This window comes from Apteryx mantelli, chromosome 3 (genome assembly GCF_036417845.1).
Source record: "Apteryx mantelli isolate bAptMan1 chromosome 3, bAptMan1.hap1, whole genome shotgun sequence".
In the NCBI taxonomy this organism is placed as follows: domain Eukaryota; kingdom Metazoa; phylum Chordata; class Aves; order Apterygiformes; family Apterygidae; genus Apteryx; species Apteryx mantelli.
Genome location: NC_089980.1, coordinates 81,986,717 through 82,013,110, shown reverse-complemented (window position 1 = coordinate 82,013,110; position 26,394 = coordinate 81,986,717).

Genomic DNA, 26,394 nt, shown 5'->3' with positions numbered 1-26,394 from the left:
TGGATGTACAACTAGATGTGTAAAAAAATAAACTGGTTGGATGGTCAGGCTCAAAGGAGAGAGGATAATGGACTCTGGATACAATGGATAATTGTACTCTGTCTGGAGGCTTATAACAGTGGAGTACCACAGGGGTCTACCTGGGGATCTGTTCTGTTTAATATCATTGTCAATGACCTGGAGAAGGTGATGGACTGCGCTCTTGTCAAGCTTGCAGATGACAGCAAACTGGAGGGACCAGTCAATGGGTTCAAGGATGGAGCAGCTCTGCGGGAAGCCCTGGGGCTCCAGTGCCCAGCGAACTGCACAGGAGCCAGCAGTGCCTGGGGCTGTACAAGCAGGGGCATGGCCAGGCCATCGAGGGAAGGGAGCATCCCACATACGTGACGCTCATTAAACCTCATCTCAGTGCTGTGTCTGGTCTTGGACCCCCCAGTCCAGGGGGAGACATCAGTAAATCGGAGCGAGTTCAACGGGGACCACCGCACTGGTTGGGCCTGGAGCCCTGGCCCTGTGCGAGGAGGCCAAGGGGCTGGGGCTGGGTCAGCTGGGGGGAGAGATGACTGCAGGGGCACTGTGCACCCAGTGCTGCGGGGAGGGGTCAGGACAGCAGAGCCAGGGGGACAATGGGCAGAAGCTGAAATGAGAGGGGTTCAGACAGGATGTATGGACAAGCCTTTTCCCCTTGGGGACAGGCCAGCAGTGGAGTCAGTTGCCCCTAGAGGTTGTGCCAGCTCTGTCCTTGGAGGTTTTTCAGACACAACTGGACACAGCCCTGAGCAGCCGGGTCTGACTGTGCAGCTGAGCCACCTTGAGCAGGGGCTGCATCGGAGACCTCCTGAGCTCCCTGTCAGCCTGAATTATTTATGACTCTGTGATTAGATATTTTTTGTTGAGATTTCTAATGAAATGCTGGGTCTATGGCTAGTCCTGAACTGCATATAAGATGTCGCAGCCCACAGGACTTAACTGCTTTTTCCTCATCCAGTCTTTGGTGATTTTTGAAGCATTTTTCTGGTATATCATTGGCAATGGCTGCATTCTGAAATGGAAATATTTAGAAATGATGCTAGTTGTTTGATTTGAAAGGCTTTTCCTACCATGTAAATAACTCTTAAACTATTCACCTGAGATATCAGACATCACTGAAATCTACTAAGGTTAAGTAATATGTGTTACTTCACCTGAAAATTTAATCTACTGTGGGCTCTGAACAGTTTTAGAAATGAGGCTTTGATTTTTTTTTTACTTAAGAAAAAATAAAAAATCAAATTGAAGTAGGAATAGACCTGTTTACTAAAATTGCTGAATGTCAATACTACTTACTAAAAAATAAATTAATTTCCCAGAATGTGCACTGAGTCAGAAAAATTCATTGTGAAACCAGCTGAACATAAAAAGCCAAATTCAGCACTGAAATGCATGCACAGAGCTATCATTGATTGGGAACAGGATTGGCTCAGAGCATAGAAATGAGTAAAGCTTTGCCAAGTGAAAAAAAAACAAGCCAAATTTCAGAAACCACATCACAGGAACATTTCCCCACTGTGCCTGTGGTTGTGGTCTGGTGGTCTACTAAAGTGAGGGAGAACAGGGAAGCATGAAATCAGCAAGACAGATGTGTTTGCAAGGCAGTGAACAGCAAGAGGGTTGTCATGTAGAACCAGGTTGCCTCACTGATTGTAACTCCTTAAAAAGTTGAAACTGCATTGAAAAAGTTTGGCTGTGCAGGCTGTGCACAGGCTTTGCAATGTAGCGGGGAAAAAAACAAAAACCATCAAAACCTAAATTTGCCCAGATCTTCCGGACAAAACAGTAAATATAAGCATCAGTTATTTAGCTACTGAATATTTGGTTGAGACTTTGGTGGGACAGTGGAGAACCTTGAAAGAAATTCTTATTCTTCAAAATACTAAACAACTGATGGACAAGATAGAGTTAACTTCATTCATATTCCTACAGTTTTTTCTAGGCTATAAAATCTTTTTCAGTTATTTTTAGTGGGACCAGATAGTAATAAAATCTTATTTTCTCAGTGTTCCTGGGCAGGTGCAAAACTGCAGATAGCACTTAGCAAGTCTAATGGGGCTGGGGAGATAGTGCTGCAGTGATAGCTGAGCTCCGTTTCAGTATGGGTGACAGTTCAGTACAGGTTCCTTTCTTTGATATTTTTTGTGGGAAAAAATCCAAAGAGTTGACATTGTGAGTCTATCTTAAGCTGCTAAACTTCTTCATTCAAAGGAAAAAGAAGATTATTTTACAAAAATGAAGCCATACACAATTTAAATTCTAAATGTGTTCCCTTCTGAACACAAGGTGCCTGCGGAGGAAACCTGATCCCTGGGCATCAGCAGCCTGATCCCCACTGAATCAGCAGGGCTGGGGGATTTTTCTCTTGGTAATGTGGTGCTGTGCCTAATTACATGCACTGTGCAGCTAACCTCATACAGTCTTCCTTGCTCATACCAGGGCCTGTGGCCCTGACGTGAGCACAGGCAGTCATCACTAGGCCCATCTGACTGTGCATGCGTTCAGTAGATTACTCGAGAGAGCAAACAGCAGTTGCTCTCTATGTATCTCTATATCTATATATAATGCTGTGATGTTGGTGGAAATACTTAGGAGCAAACAAGTGTTATCATTGCTTCAGGCTTTTCCTTCAGCATGGTACCATACTACTGCCCCGTATTCCTAGTCACACATTACGTAAATATACCACAAACATTTTAACTTTCCATTACTTGTGGTAGAAATAACGCTTACACCATTAATGTAGAACCCTCCCCCTCTATGAAATGTTCGGCTTACACCTGAATTGGTATGAAGAAAAGAAAACCATGGTCCATTGAAGAAAACAAGTAGGCAGCTGCATAGGATGCAGAGATCAAAATAAACTTCCGCCAGATCAGGGAAAAAGACTGAAAGCATGAGCTGACCATAAAGCTCCCGCTTCTCCCACCAGAGATGACACTTAGCCAGTGCCACATTCTGGTTTGGTGGGTTCAGCAACTGAGTATATTAAGCACTGACTGTAAAGTATCATACTGAGATAAGCTTACTATGTTTGCTACGTCTTTGTAATGGATTTTGTAAAAAGTCATGGTGTCTTTGCCTCTCTCCACTGAGGCTGCTTTTCTGTCTCATAGCAAAACTTCCATTGTAACAATATAAATAAAAGGGAAGTATGAAAAATTGATGAGGCTGTGTGTTTGCTTTTAAAAACCACCAGGGTATTACAAACTTGTTAGGCATAATAAAACAAATTGCAAGAAAATACCTTTTCCCTGTTAATTCAAAAAAAAACTGTACAGACACTGCATTTATTGTTTGGCCTTCTCCAGCACAGCTTCTTGATGGTCTTTTCTACACTGACCTCATTTTGCATGTCACTTGTAGCTAAGATTTTCCCTTAATTCTGAGCTTCCTGTGTTGTTCAGTGCAATTGTATCCCTTAGGGAGCAGATGGCCCTCGCTGTGCCCTGACAATGTCTTTGGATGGAAGGGAGAACAAAAAATGAATTATGTATACACAGTGATGTCTCAATACATTTTAATGACAAGCCTGGATGTGAAGAAAATTCGGTCTATGGCCTGAGTGACAGGACAGTGGTGGTCGCATCCAAGATAGTGGAAGGACCGAGAGGCTGGACTTTTGTTGAAATGGAGAGATCATTCCTGCCATGCTGATTTTGCGGTGGCTGCTGAAGGAAACCAGGGGCATAAAATAAAACCCCAGATGATCTAGGTTATTTAAAGTGATGGGGTAGCCTTTTAAATGTAACAAGCCACACTGTGATTCTCCTGCTCACTATGATCATGTTATAAATGACTTGAGAAGTTCAGTGACATCATGTGTTAGACAACTTTCTACTCAGCATGAGAAAGGGTAATGTGTCACTCCAGAGTGACACAGTGTGAGGACAATAAAATGCTAAGCCATAGTTTTCCGAAAATATACTTCATTTTAGGGGTGCTGAAGCATTTTTCAGGAAAATTTGGTGAGGCCTGCTTATTAAGAAGTACTATGCATTCATGCCCTGCAACTTGCTGAGTATTTCCTTTGCACACATCACCTCCAATCACTTTTGAAAATCTCAGGCTATATGTTTGCAGTCACTGATACTGGCATCAGCTCCAAGTGATGAGGGAAGCCTCGCAAAAATAAGCAATTAAAAGAGCCATTGTAGCATCACAAGAAAAACATGCTTTATGGCTAAAACTCTCCAACTCTTTTTAATACCATTCCTCTCCAACTAATGGCATCTGTTTTCTGAGTGTGCCAGTATATCCTGTGGTGCTTGTCTGTTACAGCAGCAAATTGAAAGTTGAAATTTCTATTTAAGGAAGCTGCATAATAAGTTTTCATTCTTCCAGTTGAACTTTTTTGAAAATAAAGCCACAGCTTTAGACATGCCAGAAAACACAGTAAAACCTGCAGCCTCTTGCAGACTCAGAACAGATGCTTTTTGCTGGAGTAGGAGGAAGGAAAGAGAGACAGAAAGATCAGCATGAAAGACCAAGAGAAAAAGAGAAAAAGGTTTGGCAGGGCTACAAAGAAAGAAGTAAGCTGAAATAAGACAGGCTACAATGAAATTAAAGTTAGCATTATAAATAAATAATCGGATACTTTTTCCCTGGTAGTGCACTCAAAGTTGTGATCCCACTGACAGAGTTCAGAAACAATAAGTAAATTTATTGTTTAGTGCCATCTACACTTGTTGATGGAAACCTTGTCTTGCTGGGTATAGAGTGTGGAACATTCTTTTGTATGTTAATGTTGTAAGTTGTGCATAGATTAACATCTGCTGCTGTAGAATTAGAGAAGGAAATGACCCGTCATACCAACCTTACAAGAGGACATTAAACTCTATATAAATCCACTGCATGTAAATGAGTGACTGACCCAGCAGTGATCTGAGAACATCGCAGAATCTTATCTGCAAGCCTAGATCCTGTTTGTGCCTGCAGACTGCATACTCAATTTACAATCAAAGCTGAAAGCCCTTTGAAAGCTGGCCCTTGAGGTCATATCCGCTGTCCTCATGCTTGTCAAGGATTTTTCCCCTATGGGATATTTCAGGAGCTTTTTCTAGTCTGTGCTTGTTTTATTTTGTTTTTGATGCAGCAGAAACAGCAACCTTTGGGAGAGGACAGATAATCAGATTTACATTTTGTTTAGCCAGTCTCACTGATCCTGTCTTGAAAATAACTCCCAACAGAGTTTTATTCTCCAATTCAATATCATAGTATCCCATCATCTTTCATGCTAAACAATAGCAGCACTGATGTCCCTAGAGGAATTCAAAGAGACTCTGACAGTTTTCTTTGTCATTGTAGATCTTTGCTTGGCCTAACGTGTGTGATTTTTACCTTTTTATATCCTAATAATTTGTTTTATTATTTTTTTCAGATTCCTGCAAGGGTTTGGGAGGGGTGGGGGGGAAGGGATTGATATTTCTCAGTGCAAGGAGGGGTCCTTCCTAGAGAGAATAGAACATCCTCTCTATTTAAGGTTTTGCTGTGTTTCCTAAAGGTCAGATTCTAATCTCTTCTGATTTTTTTCCATAGCTGGATCTCTCTATGAGGAATTCTTTGTACCCATACTCTCACAGGCTTTGTCCTATGTTGTTTAGCTTGGCACTGCTCAAAAACAGTTTTTTCCATAGCTGGTATTTTACCCTTGAAATGTTTGTATACACTTAGCACATCTCTTCAAAAATGTCAGACTGTCAATACTGATCTTTTTCAGTTTAATATTTTCCCACAACTTTCTCAATGCTTAAGGTTCATTAATTTGCCTTTTAACTCTATAAACTCACTGATTTGCATCCTTGCACTTGTTACTATTCTTTTATCCTGCTAACATGCCATGATTGCTAAGTATCCTGCAAAGTAAATCTTAAGGCATTTAGAACTGTAAATCTCAAGCCTAATAAAGGCATAACACTTAACTTGTTTAAAAGCATTTACATTAATGAAAACTGCTAAATGGAAGTAGGGTACAGAATTGCTATTTTATAAAATATTGAAGTTGTTTCTTTAAGATGATTCTGGGACTCTGGGAATAAGAAAATGAGGAAAATTACATTCTTTACTGGAGAAACTGCTAACTAGAATAATAAGCAAAACAGATTCACAAGATATTAGATGGGAAAGATTGGTAATACCCAGGTAAATGGTTAGAAGGCATGTGGACAATCTAAAATTATTTGATTTTTTCCTTTTTTTTTTCTTATTTTACACTAGTAAGTTAGTCCTTTGGAAGTCATCCTCCATTTGTAATATGGTAATTGATGGGAGAATCAGGCTAAAATAAACATTCAGAAATCCCAACAATTATGAGTCACATACCCAGGAGCCAAAAGAAAACACAAACTGAATTAACTAGGGTGTGGTCCATATTAAGTCATGGATTTGTAGACTATGTTATGTAGTTTTTCTGCTAGACCTCTTTCGGTGTGTAACTGCTTTGCCCTTTCTCCCCGACAGACTCTCTGGGACACAAGTGCACCCACACATGGATGCATAACTCAAACAGGAGCCCTATGTCTGAGTATTCAGTAACTGTTTTTAATCTTTGACTTCCAGTGGTTCCTCCCAGGAGCTTTGCCAAGAAGAAGAAATGAATCCTCACACTCGCAGCCCCCCTCTTCTTATCCACTCTTTTGGCACTAGAGACCCTACTTCTTCTCAGGACCTGCAGCTCTTCCCACCCTGCCACGGAGGCTCTTGCAGCAATCACTAGCCTTCACTTTCAGCTCCAACTACATTGAGGTCATTCGTTTCCATATCACCAGCATTGAGAAAGAGAGTACAATCAGCAATTAATAAGAGCGTTCTGTTTAGTGACAACTTTGTAGGGATGAGTAGAGTCTCATAAAATTGCTTCCTGCCTTATCTGGGCTCTTAGTGATGGAGTATCGGCAAGCATTACTCTGTTGGCTATGTGAAACAGTGCTGTGCAGAACTGTGCAATGCAAAGCCATCTTGCTTGGTATTTGTGAGTTTTCATTGGCAATGAGGACTGTAAAGTACCCTGCAGATGTACTGAACATGCTCTGGAACAATATTAAGATAATGATGGAAAAATAATCTGCCTGTTAATAAAATCCAGCTTTTATTCTGGAGCAATTTAACTAAAAATTCCCATTGAAGTATAGTCTTCTTTTGCTATAATGCAATATATTATTGTGGCTAAGGGTTTTTAAAAATTCTTTTTTCCAGGTGGGGCGTTTCCATGTCCTCTATAGCCACACACACACACACACAAAATAGGACATATAGCACTAAACTTTACTGGAACAGGTACGGAAAGTTCACAGGAGCCACAATGTAGATGCTCAGGAATTCTAGATCAAACTCAGGGGTACTTGCTGAGTTTAGGAATCCGCTATATGCACTTTTTTTTAATGACAGTTTTGAACTATAGACTTGTAGAGTTTGATCTGGCTGCACAAACACAGATATCTAGTGCATTTGAAACATGCTAGAGAGCTTGGTACATACTTGGTAATGAGATGGGTAGATATGTCACAGGATCTGTGTAAGATCCATGTTTTTCTGGGGTAGCACCTGGACCTGAGGTGGGTACCCAAACATGTGCAGTTGAATCAAGCTTTAAGGGTGAGTTTCACATTAAGAAATCTACATTTAGATGCACATGTTGGTGTCTAAATGCATCTTAGGTATCTTAAATTCCTGTATTTTTCCATAATGAGCAAGCCAATACAACCAATGGTTCCTAGAGAGTAAATGAGCTGACCAGTCAATAAGGGGCAAATTCAGTTGTCTAAAAATGGCATTTAGTGCCATCTGAAATGACCTTGGACAACTCTGTGGTATCCAGCTGCTCCAGAAAGGTGTAGGCATCCTCTATGTCCTGCGTCACATCTGTCCAACACATGTGCATGTCTTAAATGCCCCAGGGCATCTCAAATAGCACTAGATGCCTGTTTGGGGCCTCTGTGTGTTTCTTTTAGGTGACCCTAAACTGAAGGTGAGGTTTAAGATGAATGTAAGGAGAATTTACAGGCAAGTCTTGCCAGAGGGCTGAGCATTTCTTATAGTTGTATGATCTTCTCCCAGTCCTATGGAGAGGTCTTGGATATCCTAAGTGTTTCAAATGGCACTAGCCACCTATAAATATAGATGGTTTCACCACCTGCAATTCATGCAATTAAATTTGCATCCTTAATATCTACATAATTCCTATTTAGGCTCCTAAGTCCTGGGTAAGAAACAGTTTCTGGTCATTTAATCTAATATGTTAGTTCAGTCTATTTGCTTTTCACTAATATCTCTCATGCTCTTAATTTTAAGGCACCTTGTGTGGAAATGAATTCTAATGTGGGATCAGAGCCATGAATACAGAAGTTAAATGAATAAAAATTAAAAACAATCAACTCCTTTTCTTATGGTTAAAACAAAATGCATGAGCTTTATGATTATGGGATGATCAGGTTAGCCTTGCTAGTGTCTTATTTAACATGCTTTTTTAGCACAGAAAAAAACCTTTTGTCACAGACGTTTTTCTCAAAGTTACAGCTTTATTGGAGTATGTTATTCTTAGCAATTTTAAATTTTCCCAGGTATAGCAGCAATTCATCATTTTGAAGTGATGTTATCACTCAAATTAGAATCCATAGTTTTTGTTTTCCAAGGAAGCCAAAAAAAAGCAGCTACTTTTCTATGTCAAGCAAATAGTCCTTCATAGATGACAGGAAAAAGAGGCTTAGGTGTTTGGCATATTAGAAGCTGACTGTAGTTATATTTCAAAGAATGAATGCACAAGGTAGAAATGTAATACTTGCCAGGTTCCTAATACAAAAGCATATTTCAAAGCTGCACAGTTCAGCTCACCTTGAAGAACTCTTTACCCAGCTCTAGAAAGAGCTCTGGTTTAATGCATATCAAAATGGTGGGAGTTTCATAGTGGAAACACAGAACTTAGTTCAGTCCTCTCAAGGACAAATCTGGGCCAGAGCTTTAAGAGGTATCAGTGGAAAAAATCTGGTAATATTCTAGCAGTAGATTAGGAATTAATTTAGTTCCATATTGTACTTAAGTAAATTTGACTGTCATTATGAATCAGGGAGTGACTGGTGCTTAAAAACTGGGAATCATACTCCTTCCACTGAGGTGTCTGAGCTGTATCAAGGGTGGGCCACAAGAGGTATTCAATAAGAACAGTATGCCCATGCCCTGAGGCTGAGGCTGCCACTCCAGAAGAGGTACGGTCAACAGGGAAAGGTAATGTTGGCTAGAAGGATCAGACTAGGAGGCAGCTATGTCCAATATAAGACCATATTGCTCTGGCAACAAAGTGTCTTGATACAGCTTTGCCCTTACTTAAATTCTCCGGGCCCAGGTAGGAGTTCTAACTATTCATGATGACAACTTATAGAACAGACAAAGACAATTTTATTTTACAAGGAGTAGTATGTTATCCTTTGGTACTTCTCTCCTTTTTATCCCGAATTCTGCCAATCTTTCGCAGTCGGGCAGTCTCTTACCCTGGAAGTTGTCCCATTGAAACCCAGTAAGAGTTCCTGGACAGAACAATGCTATTCATTTCACCAAAATTGTTTAGAAGATGAAGGTACTTGTGGATTAGGATAAGGATCCATAACTATTATCAAGATGGCAGCATATGCAGCAATTTGACTGTGACATTAAAACCATGCACTCTGGGCACTCAGGCGGATGACATTGTTAGACCGATATTGCCCAGCTTCTGACAATTTTCCAGCGTGTGCAGCTGTTGGGAACATATGGGCCTTAATGTTTTTGTATTTAGTGATTCTTTCTCTCATTCTTTCTCACACAAACACCCCAGCCTGGCTCTGCTGAACACACTGAACATTAAAATAATAGTTTTGCTTTCAGAACAAGATAGTAATGGATTCAGCTCACCTTAATTATTGAATAGCTTCATTGCTTTGGAGCAAATATGAATGTATTGCCAGGTCTGTGATCTGCTTCTTTGATACTGGTAAAGATTTCCTTTGTGATCTAGATATGTAGGAGAATTTGAGAACTCTGAGCTAAGGCACAGATCACTTCTTCCTGATCCTCTTGAACATTTTTACAGATAGTGAGGAATGTTGCATTTTAGCTGGCTACAGTTATTTAGGTGGAAAGGTAGGGACTGCAAATTTCAGTGCTAATTAACAGAATTTTGACAGCAGTAGAAACTGATATGCCCTATCCTTCCAAAAATGGTTTCCATCCAATCTAACTTTTTAATTGGACTCCAGCAGATTATTAAATGATTCAAATAAATAATAGAAATAAACTTCAACTAAAATCTCGCTGAAGGGGAAAAAGTGCCCTTTATTAAAATGGTTTCAATCTTATTTTTTTCTGTACTCTGACAAATACATAGCTATCAATATTTCTGCCTCATTTTGACAGGAATTGTTCTGATTAGTAGCTGGCTACTTGTTTCTCCATAAGAATTTCTATTAAAAATGCTGATAAAATTGCCATCATGTTTTTAAATGAGCAGACCAAGAACTGCTGCATTACCCTGCAGCATTATTTAATAATTCAGCAACATTCAAAATTGTGGCAGTCTTGAAAATATTAGTAATGAAACTCCAAAGTGAAGAATATGTGTAAGCCAGCTGTTTTCTCATGCCCAGATTCAAAGTAGAAAGAAAATTCATCAGTTTTACCCTTTGGCAAACTATGCTGTGGAGGGAAGAACACTAAGGAACAGAAAGTGTATGTTAATCTGATAGCCAAGTTTATTTTGAAAACCATCTGAGGGGAATTCATATGCCCCTATTTGTTTTTACAGCTCAGGAAAAAATTATGAGTAAGGTGACCAGCTCCTACAATCTGGTAGAGATTGAGCTAAATTGCTAGGAGAATCCCTGTCTCTGTGAAAAGGGAATTTTACTTACAATTGCTCTTGTAAAGTAAAAGGTTTTTGATTTTAAACTATTGGAACTAAGATATGGGAATAATACTGTCACCTGTTGATTGTCAGCAAGCATAGCTAAAAGAAGGAGAAGGACAGTTACCTTTGAGTGACCATATCTTGGCTACATCCAGCGTTAGTTGATTGTCCCACAGGTCAGACAGGGATGTCGTCTCTTACTGGGGCAGTCACCTGAAATCTAACATCCACATTCATTGCCTGGTGAAAGTAAAGTGCATTATGTGCCATGGGACACCTGATTGCCTGCTGTAGCAGTCTCAGGAAATATTCCTGCTCATGAGGCAGGATTGGTTTCAGACAACAGCTCTTTGCCTTCCAGAGAGCTTCATCAATATTCGGCAAATATCAGGAGGTTAACACATTAATCTGTTCAAAGGCTCAGTCTTAGGCAGCAATGCCTTGAGTAACAAGCTGGGGAGCCTTATGTGAAGGGAAGGGCTAGTCTGCAGGAGAAACTAGATCAGGAGATAACTGGAAGACTGATGAACCGTGAGCTTTGGGGGAAGGCATTGAGACTTATAGGGTCCCTATAGACTTGAATATCCTTCCCTGTTTACCTATAACAGTCCCTGAGTGGATTTCTCATTCTACTTTCACTTCAGTCCAGATAAATGTTTGCACCTTGTTACCAGATACTAATTATTCTAATTATTCTAATTGTGAATTATATGGCAGGATACCTGTACCAGATACAAAATATATATTTTTTGCATGGAAAACTTATGTTGAAAAAAGCTGAATTTGTTATTTAATTCAACCACTTTCATACCTGCATCTTCCTTCCATACATTGTCAGAAGTGGTTTATGTAGGATGTAAACCTGCTTGAAACAGGAGAATATTTCCCCAAACCTGTGAACAAAGGCAATTAAATGAGCAAGAACAAAATCTACTCAAAGCATGAATAATTAGAACTGCATATGTACAAGCCATGATTTTGCATAAAATTCATAATGGAGCTACATTTCCCACTGATTACATCCAACCACTAAATCTCACATGAACCAGATGCTTTTAGGAATTATCTTTTGAAGCAAGTCCATACTGCCAAGGTAATTCCTGTTCCCTACATCTATCCGCTTTTTCACTCTGAGCTGTGACTCAAAGTTCAAGCTATTTGGATACTTCACCTGACTTTTAAGAATTATGTTAATCCAGAAAAGGGACCATCACCGAACAATGTGACTTCTGTTCTTTAAAAGAAACTGGTGAAGTTCAAGTTCTTAATGCTGAGTAGGGAATACTGCTTATGCTCAAACCAGAGAACAAACCAAAGGAAAAAAAAAACAAACAAAAGCAAATGAAAAATCTAAGTCAATGTAATGACCACAATGAAGCAAAAACATCAATCTGGTTGTAGAGAGCACAAAATCAGACTACAATTATGGAAGTATAATCCACACTGAACCGTTATGTCACTGTCTAGTTTATCTCATTAACATCTCATACAGGCTTAGGTGTATTTTTAAAGGATCTTTTGTGAAAAATCACTCACAAGCCTGTAGGATGCACCACTATTAAGTGTGATTCTGTGTTTATAGATCTTTCCAACTACTGAAAATTCTGAAATATCATGACATCTTTTCTGAAAGATAATAGTTTACTAGAAATTTCTATGAAAAAGTGTGCTTTGAATAAATTTGTACCTATCCATCATGCAGAGAATGGCTTTCAATAAGGGATTTTCATCTTTATGTAATAGGTTTCTTTTTGGATTGTTTCATCATCTCTGTTTGGATGTTTAAAAATCACCCATGACTTAGGAAATATCTCTTTACACTGTTCCCTTCATGGAGATTAAACTCCACAACCTTCAAAGAGGATGCAAGAAGCAGCCTTCTCCGATTTTCCTATGACTATATTTCAGCTTCCCCCACTATAATGAAGGAGCGGACTTCATTTGTTGAACTACAAACTCAGAAGATTTAGAGCTGTAAAAAGCATTTATTAGGTAGCCTCATCTATGGTTTTGCCCTTTAAGAATTGCTGTCTTTCAAGGGCTTTGTCCAGTTTAGTCATAAACAACTCAGGCCGTACAAAGACTGATGAGGCAGAGAACAACTTACTTCTCCCAGCATGAATTTTTAGTCTGAACTCCCTGATAGCTGCAAAAGATTTTCCTTCATGCTGGAGTATCTTTAGTAGTTTGTCTTCTGTTTTAATTCTTGTACTTTCTCTCCTTGCCTGCAGAAAACCAAATAATCACACAAGCAGGAAAATACCCCAAAACTTCATCCTTACCCACTTTGTTTTCAATCTGTATGTTACTGGTTTGAATTGTAAATTGCCTATTGTCTCGGTTCGTCTGTGTATAATTCAGATGCAGCCAGCATCAGAAGATTTGTCATAGATACAAATAACGTCTGCAGGACAAATTCTGTGAAGATGTGTTTTTTAATTAAAATCTGTATCTGCTTCAATATCATCAGTAGAGTCATAAAGCTTATGGCCATGAGAGATCATTAGATTATCTTGACCTCTTATGCACTGCAATCAGTTATGCTACTTTTTTTGGTTTTGTATCCTTATACCTTTGTGCTGAGCCAAATAACTCAGATCTGGCTACAGCATATCCACAGTATTCTACAGATTTTTAAGCACAGTCATGCAGCATAAACCTTATTTGCAGGGATGCTTGCTGAAAGACAAATATTAGAATCAAGTGAATGTGTTATTGTACGTATCTTTTTATTAGAGGTGGCCCAGAGGAGTTCACATTATCTCCTGAAAAGTCCCTTGCGGGTTTAAAATGAAATCAGTCAAGCAGCAGAAAAAATACTTTGATTCCTACAGCACAAACTATAGGCTACAGGTACCTTGTATTAGAAATAAGAATTGGAATGATGAATACCATCAGGAGCATTCCTGAAGCTAAAATACTTTAACATAAACATTTAAGTGGATAATTTTGAATACTAAGTGCATTTATAATTATCAAACTCCATTTGCAAATACCTTGTGAAGATAGAAAAAGTCTAAATTAATTAAATATTCTATTTACTATGAGTTTTGCAGTCAACATTGCATGACTGATACAGCAACTTACAACTGATAGTGTGATAATACTCCTGATTTTTCCTAATTTGTTTCCTTTAACATTAACTTCTATCTACGGCGGAACTGGACAGATGCTTATGATTTAATTATACTATATATAGTTATAAGAAAGGGGTTGCATTCCTGCTACTCACATCTACCAGTGACTCCACATATTATCTATGATTTATTTACCTTACAAAGTATTTCTTTTGAAGCAGATGTACACAATCCCCAGATGGAAACATTAAGGCTTGACACACATTTTCTGAAATTGAAATTGTTGTTAAAACAATTGTTCTATAATATTACCCAGAAGGGGTTGACCAAATCAATTACAAGTAATCAAATACAGGGTCATTTATATACAGCTCTTTGACACCTTTAATGAAAAATGTCTGTATATTGTAGGTTTACTGACAAAAGAATACAACATACTGCTCACATAAGAGCCAGAACATTTGAATAGATTAGTATGAATGATAGTAAAGAACCTGGAGGAAAATTAATGACAAATAATTATTTGTACTAATAGACCTTGAAAGATCTTGGGTGCAAGCCAAACCACTACATTATGTACTTCTTATATTTCATATATCATGCAGTAATTCTGGTACAAAACACAAAATAAAGACAGACATTTTGACATACACTTGCTCTTGATGAAAGCTGATTGATTTTGCAGATGTCCCAAGCTGATTGATTTTAGAGCTAAATGAATATTCCTGCAACTTATCTTGACTTTCACTGAAAAATTAAAAATAGACCTAAACTGTTGTCCAGTTGTCAAAGCTTGAAAATCTTATGGCAAATATATGTTATAAGACATATAAGTTATAAGTGATATAAGACAGCTTGAAAAATATTTCAAGAACCATTACTGTTTCAGATGGAAACCCTTCAAAATTCACTAGTTTCAAATTGGCAGATTTTAGTTCCTGAAATAAGAGAAGAGTGGCCAGAAGAACTAAAACTCTTGATGTTTGAGTGAAATTCTTTAATGCAGTTAAAGGTTGCATTCGGTAACGTCTTCATTTCTGTTGGTAGATCCACAAAAATATATTTTGTTTTAAATGTGCATTAGAAGAAATGTTTATATGTGTTTGTGTGTGCATACATGGGCACCTATATAGGCTGAGGGAGGTATAAAAATAAGGAGTCAATAAAACTGAAAATCTGTGGAGATCTGCTTGCACAGATGCCTCTCTGATGATGATGTGGATTAAGATTCGGTGGTTTCACTATTACAGCCATGATGGGTGCACCACCGTAGGCGCTGCTAATACCGCTCCACACCCTTCTTTGACTCACAGGTTTCCTTCACCCCCACTAAATCAGTCCCCTGAATGCCAAGTGTGATTGTTTTTAACCTTCACTTAGGAAGCATATTTACAGCAGTGGTACTGGCATCAGTATAAGTGCTGGCCATGCCAGCATCCTGGATCACAAAAGACCTCCTTTATCTAACATCTCCCCCTAGTGGGACCTGATGTGAAATTTTAACATCTATGGCTCTTTCAAGACCCTCAATTTTGTGAACTTCATGTCTTTTATCAAACCTTTATCTTTTTAAGCCTTACTCTTGAATCAAATCACATAGTGTAGGTAATCCTTAACTGACTCAGAATAATAAGGCCAGTGTTAATACTTATAAAATATAAAAAAACCTAACTTTTGAACATTTTATTAGTGAATTAAATTATGCTTTTATCTGTTTCCCAAGTATAGAGCTTCTGTTATATGTAGATGTTGTGCAAATCTGAATAAGGACAATACAGAAGTTCATATATGCTCTTCTTCAGTCTCTTGTAGGTTAATTTGCTCTGTTTGCAGTTGATACTTTTTCTAGCCACTAATACTTCAAACCCTGGTTAGGATTAGGATGTTAAACAATGCATCAGGCTTTCCTCCTAGTAGCATTTTTTCCTCTAGGCACAATCTGAAAATTGTGACTAATATTCATCTGCAACCTCTATTTGCAGAGCTGCCTAGAAATGCCAACTTGGGCTAATTAACAGTGACATAAAGAAAGATTATATTTAAGCATAAACACATAGAATTAAGAGAAAGATTTTTTTGCTTACAGACACACCACATTGCTGATGCTGAATTCTATTTTAGGTATTTGGGTAACATTGTAATAGTCTGAAAGCTCCAAGTCAGCAGTTGCCTTATCTGGAGGCACCTAATTTTCTGAGCAGTCCCTTTATTACTTCCTTCTAGGAATGCCTGCAAGTATGCAAGTCTTGAGAGCATGGAGCGGCCAGATGCCTGGGTACGTGGGGTGTGTGTGCAGGGAAAGAATCCTTCTAAATTAAAACAAGAATTCAAACAGGTTATTTTTGTGGTGATCATCAGCATGCTCATGTTGATTATCGTTGTAGTGTTAGGATCCTTTTACAGATCTGATCACCAAAGCTCATCACTATCCCGCTTGTCTGGATATTCTTAGTATCTTCAAGAATGAGACAGACAATGGTGATGCATTTATTGTTCATTCTTCTGTTGCTTTTGTTTTTTTGTTTCTGCCTTAAATTGGAAAGACTGGCAACCAGTCTCCGATATATGGGAATAAACCTTCCTCAGGGCAATTTATAGAATAAAAGAAGCATATTCTTTTTGATTATGAGTCCTGCTTTGGGGATTTTGCAGAGGAGCCAAAACAAAGCTTCACACATTTTTCAGTGCATAGTGTTGTCTTAAATACGTTTCCCCAGATTTCATGGATATTCAGGGTAATTATATGCAATATATACTTATTTCTCAATTGCCTATCCTTTGTTAAATGTACATTTATCCACAATCAGAACAAAACACATTCTTTTAAAGTTCCTGGTGAATTGTTATAGCAAAGACCTGACCCATGGAAGGGGTGAGCTGTTTTATGATGCTGTATAATACCAGGGCTTCCAACACATATGCCAGCACTTTCCAGATGTAGTCTGGAGGTCAAACAGATTGCATATCAAGAACTTTTACAATTTCACACTGAGAAGTCTTCATTTCCATTTCAAACGCTGGTAGAGACCCTATTTGTTCCTGATTTGGAATTCCTACTGAAATCAAATGGTATTGAGAGCATGGAACAGAAGTTGAATATGTAACAAAGATCTATTTATGTGAATTGGAAAGAAAAGAAAAAAACCTGCAGGTGCATCAGTATCCGTCAACTCTACTTGGAACATGAATTCATAGAATTATCTATGGCTTGTATAGGAGTTTAATGAAATAATCCAAAGAGATTTTACTTTTATTTTAGCATTGTACTTGCAGTTGTTATTGTTTGTTTTCACTTTTCAGTACCTTAGATCAGCCCTCTTTTTCTAGCTCATTTGGCTGAACAGCATGATCTTTTTTCCTTTATCAGTAAATATTTCTGGCAGTTTTCTTCTATACTTATCAGCCTAACTGGCTTCATATCTGCAATTACTTTCTAGGTTTCAAAAAAGGAATTTACCTAGAGGAATATAAACAGTGATTAAAAAACTTAATCTGAAATGTGGTAAGCACTCATGATTTCCAAATCTAGTACGCAATGGATGGCAAAAGGCATTCTTGGGATTATGTGGATTGTACCAACTTGTTCTGTGCCCACCTGAAATTGTCAGAGGTAAATATCCATTTTTCAAACACCTTGCTATGAATATTTATCCCATTTCTAAAAGTATTTTTAAAAAAAGATGTTAAAAACAGCCAAGTTGGCAGTGTTCTGGATTCTAAGCTGCTGAAAACGTAAGAACAGGTTTAGGACAGAATGTACTGTGAAAGTTTCTGGATTTCTATATTGTATGTTTCAGTCAGTGAAATGGAATATTTTAAAATATTTTGCACTGATGATGCAAATTTCCTCAAATTTTATTATTTATTTATTATTTATTATATTTATTTATTTAAGTGATTATCTATTTATTATTTAAGTATTACTATTGTTGTTGTTATTATTCACTGAGTGGAGACAAGGAACTTATGATAATCCAGTATGTGAAGAAAGGCAGTCCTTGCTTACAATATTATATGGCTTGGAAAACATGCATGTTGTTCTGTATGAACAGAGAGATGAACAGTCAAATTTTATCCTCCAAACCTTTTGTGAAGTAGTCAAGAGAAAAAACTTGCTGTTTCACACCTCTTTTTTTTAATGTGTTCCAAAAGCATAAAATTGAAAAAGATCAATATTTTCCCAAGGTCATAAAATTATACTGGCAAATTGTTACAATGTGAAGTGTGCATTGATCACAAAATAAGTTCCTAATATAGAGCTCCAAAAAATAAAAATAGATATATGTACATGTAATCTTTTCTTCCTGAAACTGTGAGATTCTGCAGTGAATTTCAGAGTTACTGAAAACAGTGAAAAAAGGAGGCTTGCAAGATGAAAACCTCACTTTCTATCTTAGTGGTTTGAGTGCTAAGCTGGTAAAGAGACTTCAGAGATCTTGTTTCTTCCACGGGGATTGTTTCTGTGTGTGCTATTAAACTGCTAGTGGCAGTAGTACAATGCCAGCTCAGTCATTAGACAGTTTCTTTGACTTGTCATTGTCTTTGCATGAAGGAGGGAGCTCAGGTTCCACCACGAGAGATGACATTCCCCTCCTAGAGTCAGTCTCTGGGCATGGTCAAAAAAATGAGAATTAAAATGGGAGATTTAACTTCACAGCATAGGGCTCAAGCTTTGGTTCAAGCAGCAGCCTGTTAACTTTCTGTAAATATTCTCACATTCATTTTCTTCTGAATTATTTCTCAGGTCTGTGAACGTTTCAGTTCTTTCGGCAAAATCATGCAGCTTCCTCTACAGGGATGAAAGGTGCATGCTTCTTTATTTCAGCGCTCCTCCATCATGCTAATTAAAGCAGTGGGCTGGAAAGCTAAAGCCACAGTTTTGATGCTTACAGTCACAGCAGGGCTTGCAAGCAGGCTTACTGCTTTGGGGGCAAATGTTCTGATCACTGAATAATTAGCAAAAACATCAGCCATGGCAGGAGCGGAGCCCCAGGAGGCCCCTGTGGGGAAGAAGCATGTTAGGCGGGGAGCCCGTCTGGTCCACGTGCGCTCGGCTTGTCCCCAGGACGTGCCACAAAATCAGGCCTCGCTAGCGAGGAAGGTGGCAGTGTTTCCAGTTTCTAGGCGTTTCTACTTTGTGACCAGAAAGAGGACAGGAGGTGGGCTCGGAGCAGCACTATCTGGAATAGTTTTGGGCCTGCCGAAAGGAGAACCACGGGTACTGTGTGAAATTTAAGCAAGTATACACTTTTTTGGAGGTCGGTAGTCACTGAAGGAAGGCTGCTGGACCAAAAATTAGGACTCACGTGCCTCCGTTTTGCATGTGGCCTGTACTAGGACCTAAATTCAATCTGTACTTTAAGGTGTAAACTTCACCACGCTTAAGAAGCACTTATTCATATACTGGCACTTTTTCATAGGAGTTAACATCTGATTGGCTTTGCCTAAGGATTTGTGCTTAGGTTTTATACGGATTAATTTGCACAATATAACCAATTAATTTGCAAGATATAACCTTGGTTGACTACAGAGAACACTGAAGTCTTGCATTCCTCACCTCTAAATATATTCTGTAAATGCAAAATAGTCTGAAATTATTGTTACCTGCTTTGTTTTTGTTGTAATCAAGTTTACACCAACTACGCTTATGGATAATATACCAGTATTAGTTTTGAGGGCTGGTATTGAAAGTTGTTTCTTCCGAAAGCAGCCTTAGAAAGGTGTAAAGTTAATGTTTTCCTTTTTCAAAGTTTACGTGTGAAAGTTAACCCTTAGTTTAATGTTCAATAGATTACACCTGGTTTTCTCACTTTATTGAATTGATTTTATTTTATATGCTTTTAGAATGTTTTTGATATAATGTAGTTTATATTAAACTTTAATGGCTGAAAGACATTGTTATCTCTTATGTGAGGTTTTCTCTTGCGCACTGTTCACGCTTGCTAAACAGTGTTAACAATAGTTAATGAACAGTTCCTAGGCTGAATTGTGCAGTCAGAGATTTTTTTATTCTTTATGTCTAGTTTGTTCATGCCATTAAATTACTGATACACTGTGTAACTTGACTACTTTTTCTTTCTTTCTTTCTTTCTTTCTTTCTTTCTTTTTTTTTTTTTTTTTTTGCAGTTCAGTTAGCTTTAAAATTTCTGAGAAACTTTAGAGAGTGGGGCAAGAAAGATGAGAGGGGAAGCCTTGAAGTGTTCATATCCTCAGACACCCTTACAATACTGTCAAGAAATTCACCAAGTGTGCTTCTGCCTTTCAGCCAGGAACATCCCAAGTACCCTGTCTCCATCAATCAAAAATCTTCTGAAATAGTGTATTTCAGTTCCATTCTCTTAGATCACATTAAATTTCTCTTGTTTGCAGCCCGAAAAACTTAAAGTGAAAGTATACCCAATCCTCTTTGTTTCCACAGCAGCTGTGCAGGAAGAAATTAAAATGACCAATATATACCATCTTCAGGTGAGTGAACACACTCACAATGCTAAATGTGAAAGAACTAATCACTCTGCTAAATATGAATGAACTAATCAATCTGAAAATTACTTCATCTACAGAAAAAGGCTGTCCACAAGCATTCGCTAATCTTGAGAGGAATAAAAAATTAAAATTACATGGACAATTTGATTAACAAATATTCTTCAAGTGGATGGAATAACAAATGAGAGCCTATTAATAATTGTTCCTAGTTCTCCATTTTCTGTTTAGAAAATGGTAGAAAAAGGGACTTATTTCCATATATTAAGCCATTTGTAGACCACCATAATTGAAACGTTCATTTTGATCTTATGGATAAAAAATACTTTTGGTTAGACCTCAATATTTATTTAAGTATCAATGTAGCTCCATTTATTTCATTGTAACCAATGATGTTGCCCAATAAACATAAAATATGACTCTGTGACTAAAACACCATGCCCCCCATTAACACATTCCTTCAAATGCTGAGTGAAACACTGGGGCAATTTGAATGGGAAGATCAAAAATCCAAACAAAACCAAACCTGAGGAAATTCTGAGGGCAGGATGGAGAAGGTCACAATTTCTTCGGAAGAGGGCATCCCCCCTCTCTGTTATTCCTACATGCTATTCCCACATGGGCAAAGTACCCAAATGTTCTGTCCCTCAGTTCAGCCAGATGGGAAGAACTCATCAATCTCTACACTATTTCAAAAGGCTACTACATAAAGTCAGTTGGAATTTCTAAAGCCTAGATAAAAAGTATTAGAATTTATGTCAAAACCACGCCCTTTTTTCTAAACATCAGAAGCACCATGATTATTGCACAACTGATTTTCCTTTTAAGTAACAGTGAAAATGGTTTTCATCAATACAGGTGAAAAAGTATCTCCAGCTAGGTAAGAATTTTGGAGACATTACCCATTCGCTTTTTCTTTTATTTATACAGGTTTCTTTTTGGAGTTTCACTGTATAGCCCTTATTCACACTGCTGGGTACTAGTTAACCTGTGTAGACTTGTTGAATCCAGTGAGATTAGTCACCAGACTAAATGGCAGAGTATGTCAATACATATTCTATAATTTTGGGTTTTTTTTCAATGTAAATGTATTCAACCATTGCAATCCCCCAAAGTAATTTAAAAGACTGTTTCATGAAAGACTACATTACCTTCGGCAGTTTCAAAGTCTGTGATAACTTTGACAACCTGAAATAGCCAAAATTGTTTTAAAAACTCCCATCTTTTGGAACCAAACGACTGGAAAATCTCAACACCAATATTGAGTAATAAAAACTCACAAAATACCATGAGAACATCTCAGTGGAGGACTTTTGAAAGTTAAATGGAAGATAAAATAAACAAAAAGCTTAATTGACATTCCAGATAGAATATAACTCATGTTTATTTTCACTGTGTACAGAAGGTGGAGCCAAATTCATAAGTATCTGTGAGCTCATGCTTCATTTTTTGTTTGAATGGTTTTCTACTGTCTTTTTAAGCATACAATGCAGTTTTATAAAAGGGGCAGCTGGCCCTGAGGAGATACTGATTAGAACCAGTTACAAAGTTAGAATAAACCCTTTTAAAACCAAAGAACAGAAAGGAGACAATCACCCCAAACTCTAAACACTATATTTTTCATCTCTGTGATTCCCATAAATTAAAAAAAAAAACCCTTCTATTTAGCTGTTTTCACTATCAACTGATATTTCAAAAAGAAACCAGAGAACAGGGCAGAATAATGTTGTGCTTAAAGGATAGGACGAGACATTAAAAATTTTGGATCCTAGTTCTGGTTTTGCCATTAGCTGTCTGTGACTCAGGCAAGCTGCTGACATTTTCCATGACAAACTTCCCCTATCTGTAAAAGAGGTTAATATAACTTAATTCATTTTATGTTAATATTTATACAGCATTTCAGCATTCTGAGATTCTAGACAGATGACTGTGCAACAGTGCAAAATATTATGAGAGAACAGTGAGTATTTGCTAGGCTTAGTGCTGTACACTGGACTCTGATTTGATGGCATCTCTCACTGAGAACTTCTCCACAGTTTCATCTGAGGTGATTTAGCCTTTATTTGTTTCCAGAAGGGTCTCTTTTAAAACAGCATTTATTTATTTTGAGGGTAGATCAGTAAGAGCAGAATCTGTCTTGTGCTGAGTAAGCGTCCTTTTCCCCTGGTGAACATGTTTTTTTAATAGACAGTGAATAAGAGAGACCAGTTTTGACAATGAACAGCAAGTGTGCTCACCAAGAGAAAATCTTTTGATTATCCTACTTTTTATCACTATTACTGCTATTGCTATTATTACTTTCTATTTTTATTACTATTATTACTATTACTAGTACTGCTATTACAGTTGTTATTATTGCTGTTATCCAACAATATTCTCTTACATGCTATGTGCTGTGCAACCCAAGTGGAGGCAGCTACTGCCTTAAGGGCTGGCACTTAACTTTGCTTTCAACAAGCTATGACCCTTTGAAATTCAGGGGGGAGGCTCCATTCTGCAGACTGGATGCAACGCAGCTGTGTGGGGCCACAACAGCTTCCAGTGGCCCCCAGCCCCGTAGCTCCAGCTCACAGAACGTGCAGGCGCTGCGGCCAACAACTTCAAAGCTATATTATATTTCTAGATGATATAAATTCCTTAAACAAACAAAAACCACTGGCTGCTCTGAAAAAAATCATTAGTCTGCACATTTATGTGCTTAGGTAATCAAGAAATACCACATTATTGTTCCTCGGGCATTCTGAGAAGCTTTACCTCAGTAAAACATGAAGCAGGGCCACGCATTAATCACAAGTCCGTCTTTAAAGCCAAATGCGTGAGAAGGGATATCAGTGAAAACATGCTGAAGCTTACGTGCCATCCAGGGATGTGGGTGACTGCACAGCTGCCTTGAAAGGCACCCAAGAAAATCTGTATTGCATGAGTGTACTCATCTTGGTTTAATTTACGTTCCACGGACTCCTCTCCCAAATTACGCAGGATGAGGATGGTGCTGTGCATGGGAGTACTGGGAAGTGAATTTTGCAAACAAAATGCAAACAAGTGAAGACATGCTCTGTGTCTTAAGAGCTCCGTAAATCACAGACATCCTTAACTGGGAGTGGACCATGAAGTGCATAACCCCACTGGTATGAATGGAAAATTTTGTAATGGTCGTAGAACTGGAGAGTATATCAAATGAAACTCATTTGCTAGGGTTTTCCTGGTGAATCAGCTTACTAACATATTTCAATTCTGAGGAAAAAGTTTCTCTATAGAATTCTGTATTTATGTTTGGATAATAAATAGAAAGAAAACATGGACCAAGTTCTGTATTAACAGTGAATCTGTGTCAAAGGCTATAAATCCTAAATAACCCATTGGAATTTATAGCTTCTTTTGGTAAGTCTGTGTAGAAAAGCAGCAATGATACTGTGAACTATTTCATTGATTCAACTGAGGATTCATTAGAGAATGGAAAGAAATCTTGTGGAAATCACCTCCGAGACTCAGCCCGGAGAATCCATGCTTCAGCACTGCGTCCAGGTAGCGATCCAAACTTGACCCTACTGATTGCCTTGCAGCCTGCCAGCCCAAACACAAACAGGTTATACAGTCACAGCATTACCATGCTGAAAGATCGCTTCACAAGGCAAAATGTCAGTGATGGCAATATTGGTTCCAAAGAGCTCAGGGCTCCAAAATCTTCAGTTCTGTGGTGTAAAAAGGGTCTGTGTTCCACAAAGTGTAAGGCTTCACATCTAAGCGTGATCTCTTCACCTGCCTCTTAGTCCTTAATTAAGAACAGACTTCGAAATATCTCAGATCTGACATCTTCATGCTCTCCCACTGAACACAGCTTCTGCTGCGGAGGGGTCGTGTGTGAAGGCATTTGTTCAGTCTGAAAAGGTTATTTCCATTTGCGATGCAAATGAGTGTGAGACTTTTGGTCACCTTGTGAAATGGTAGATCACTGCAACATCTCAAGCTGAATGTTCTGGTAATAGGCTGTGAAATGTGATCATGGAGACATATATTTCCAAACTCTAAAAGACATTTTCAAGGCATTTTTAATAGGAATAATAATAATTCTTCTTAATTCTACATTGTGTCATGGTGAAAGCTTGAAATACTTTCCTTTTTCATGTGGATAATGCTGTATCAGAACCAAATATTACACTTATTACTACTGCAAAATTATTCTTCCCTTGTTGCTAACATACACTTTTTACTTTTGCAAAGTGGATTTTATGAGTGTTGGGCTTCTCACAAATACTGTTTGTTTATTTAAGTGGAGAAATACTTCTTGGTCTTTCTTCTGAAAACAGAATGCTTGAAAAATTGCAAAGCCTATAAAGAAAGACACAGGGGAAAGTGCAAGATCTGTCAAGATGAACTCTGTGACCTTGCTGGTTTTGACAGGATACGGTAGCACTTCATGCTAGCATGCTAGAATTTAAGTTTTTTTTTCTTTTCTTCTTGTATTATAGCTGTTTTCCGAAGGGGCAGCTTTTTCAGCACCAGCGCGTATGATATTCTAAATCTCATCGTTTCAGCATCAGCGCACACATAGCCACCTGATCAGCATTTTGTACTTTGCACTAGAATAACCAGTGCTTTATAGAGCAGTAGCAGGAGTATTACATGTACTCCACTCACTATCTATACCATAGACACGAAGGCAGTGAAGCACTATGGCTTGTATATTATAGTTTTTTTAACTCTCAGCAAGGGCCCAGAGACTGTTAAACACAAAGCTCCATTTCTTCCCTGCTGCTTTTCTTTTCCTCAAGCTGTAAAGAGAAAGCAAGCTTCCAACAACACTCAGAGAACAACAACAACAACAAAAAGTTTCTTTTTGCCAGATGACTTGGACAACTGTAAAAAAAAAAATTGTCAAAACTAACAGCCAGTATCAATGGAAAGGAGGAAAATTAGAGGAACTAGTCATCTCAGCCAGAGGAATAAGAATGGAAGGTGTGCACTTCTGGTGTACTAGCTCTTTTTCTCAAACAGGAGGCAGTGTGGTCTGCTACAAAGAACTCCAAAGCAAGAATCAGGATCCTTGGTTTCTTCCACAGCTTCAAAGCTAACCACTGAGTACCCTTCTACAAGGACCTTTGTCTTAATTTTCTTATCTAGAGAAAAAGCAGTAGGTAAAGGCTATGAAAAAGAAAAAGAAAAGTAATATGCATGTATTGTTGTTGAGTGTAATGTTCATCATTTCAAGAAGAAATTGTACAGAGGAACTTTATTTGGGAACCTCTGAATGGCCATTACCTGACTTCTTCCCTCTTTTATAGCCTTTCAAGAGAAAAAGAAGCTGCTGAGCATGGATGAGTCTAGAAATAGCCCATAAGAATAATGAGAACTGAAATCCAAATGAGCCTGGTACAACCAAAAATGTGAAACTTCCTTGAGGACTATCTAACCACCGAACACCTCTAGAGCAGCTGTTAAGCAGTCCCACTGAGGAGCTAATACCCCATGACATGAGCAAATGCAAGACCAATTCCTAATGTCATTTGGACTCCACGTCTAAGGAACTTAACACAGACAGAGAAATAAATTCCTGTCTGCTCTACAGAAGAGGCAATTTTCATGGGAGTGTTTGATTAGGAGCTGGTCAGTAGCAAAACCAAAGAAGTTTTGTTCTAATTGAATAGATCAGTTTTGAAGCATGCCTTTATCCAGTAAAATGACCTGAAAATTATTAGAAGCGTTTCTACTCACTATTTAAGATTGTACCTCTGTACTATTCATATTTTCTGAAGTTTCCTGGAAAGAGTTTCCTGGAATGTGAGATCATTTCTTCATTTCTCCCATAGGATGTGCGTATACACACACACGCGTGCGCACACACACACACACACACAAATAATAATTAAAAAAAAGTGTGATGGGTATCTCCTGAAGAAACAAACACACTGCTACTTGCGTGTGCTTTCATGTGCG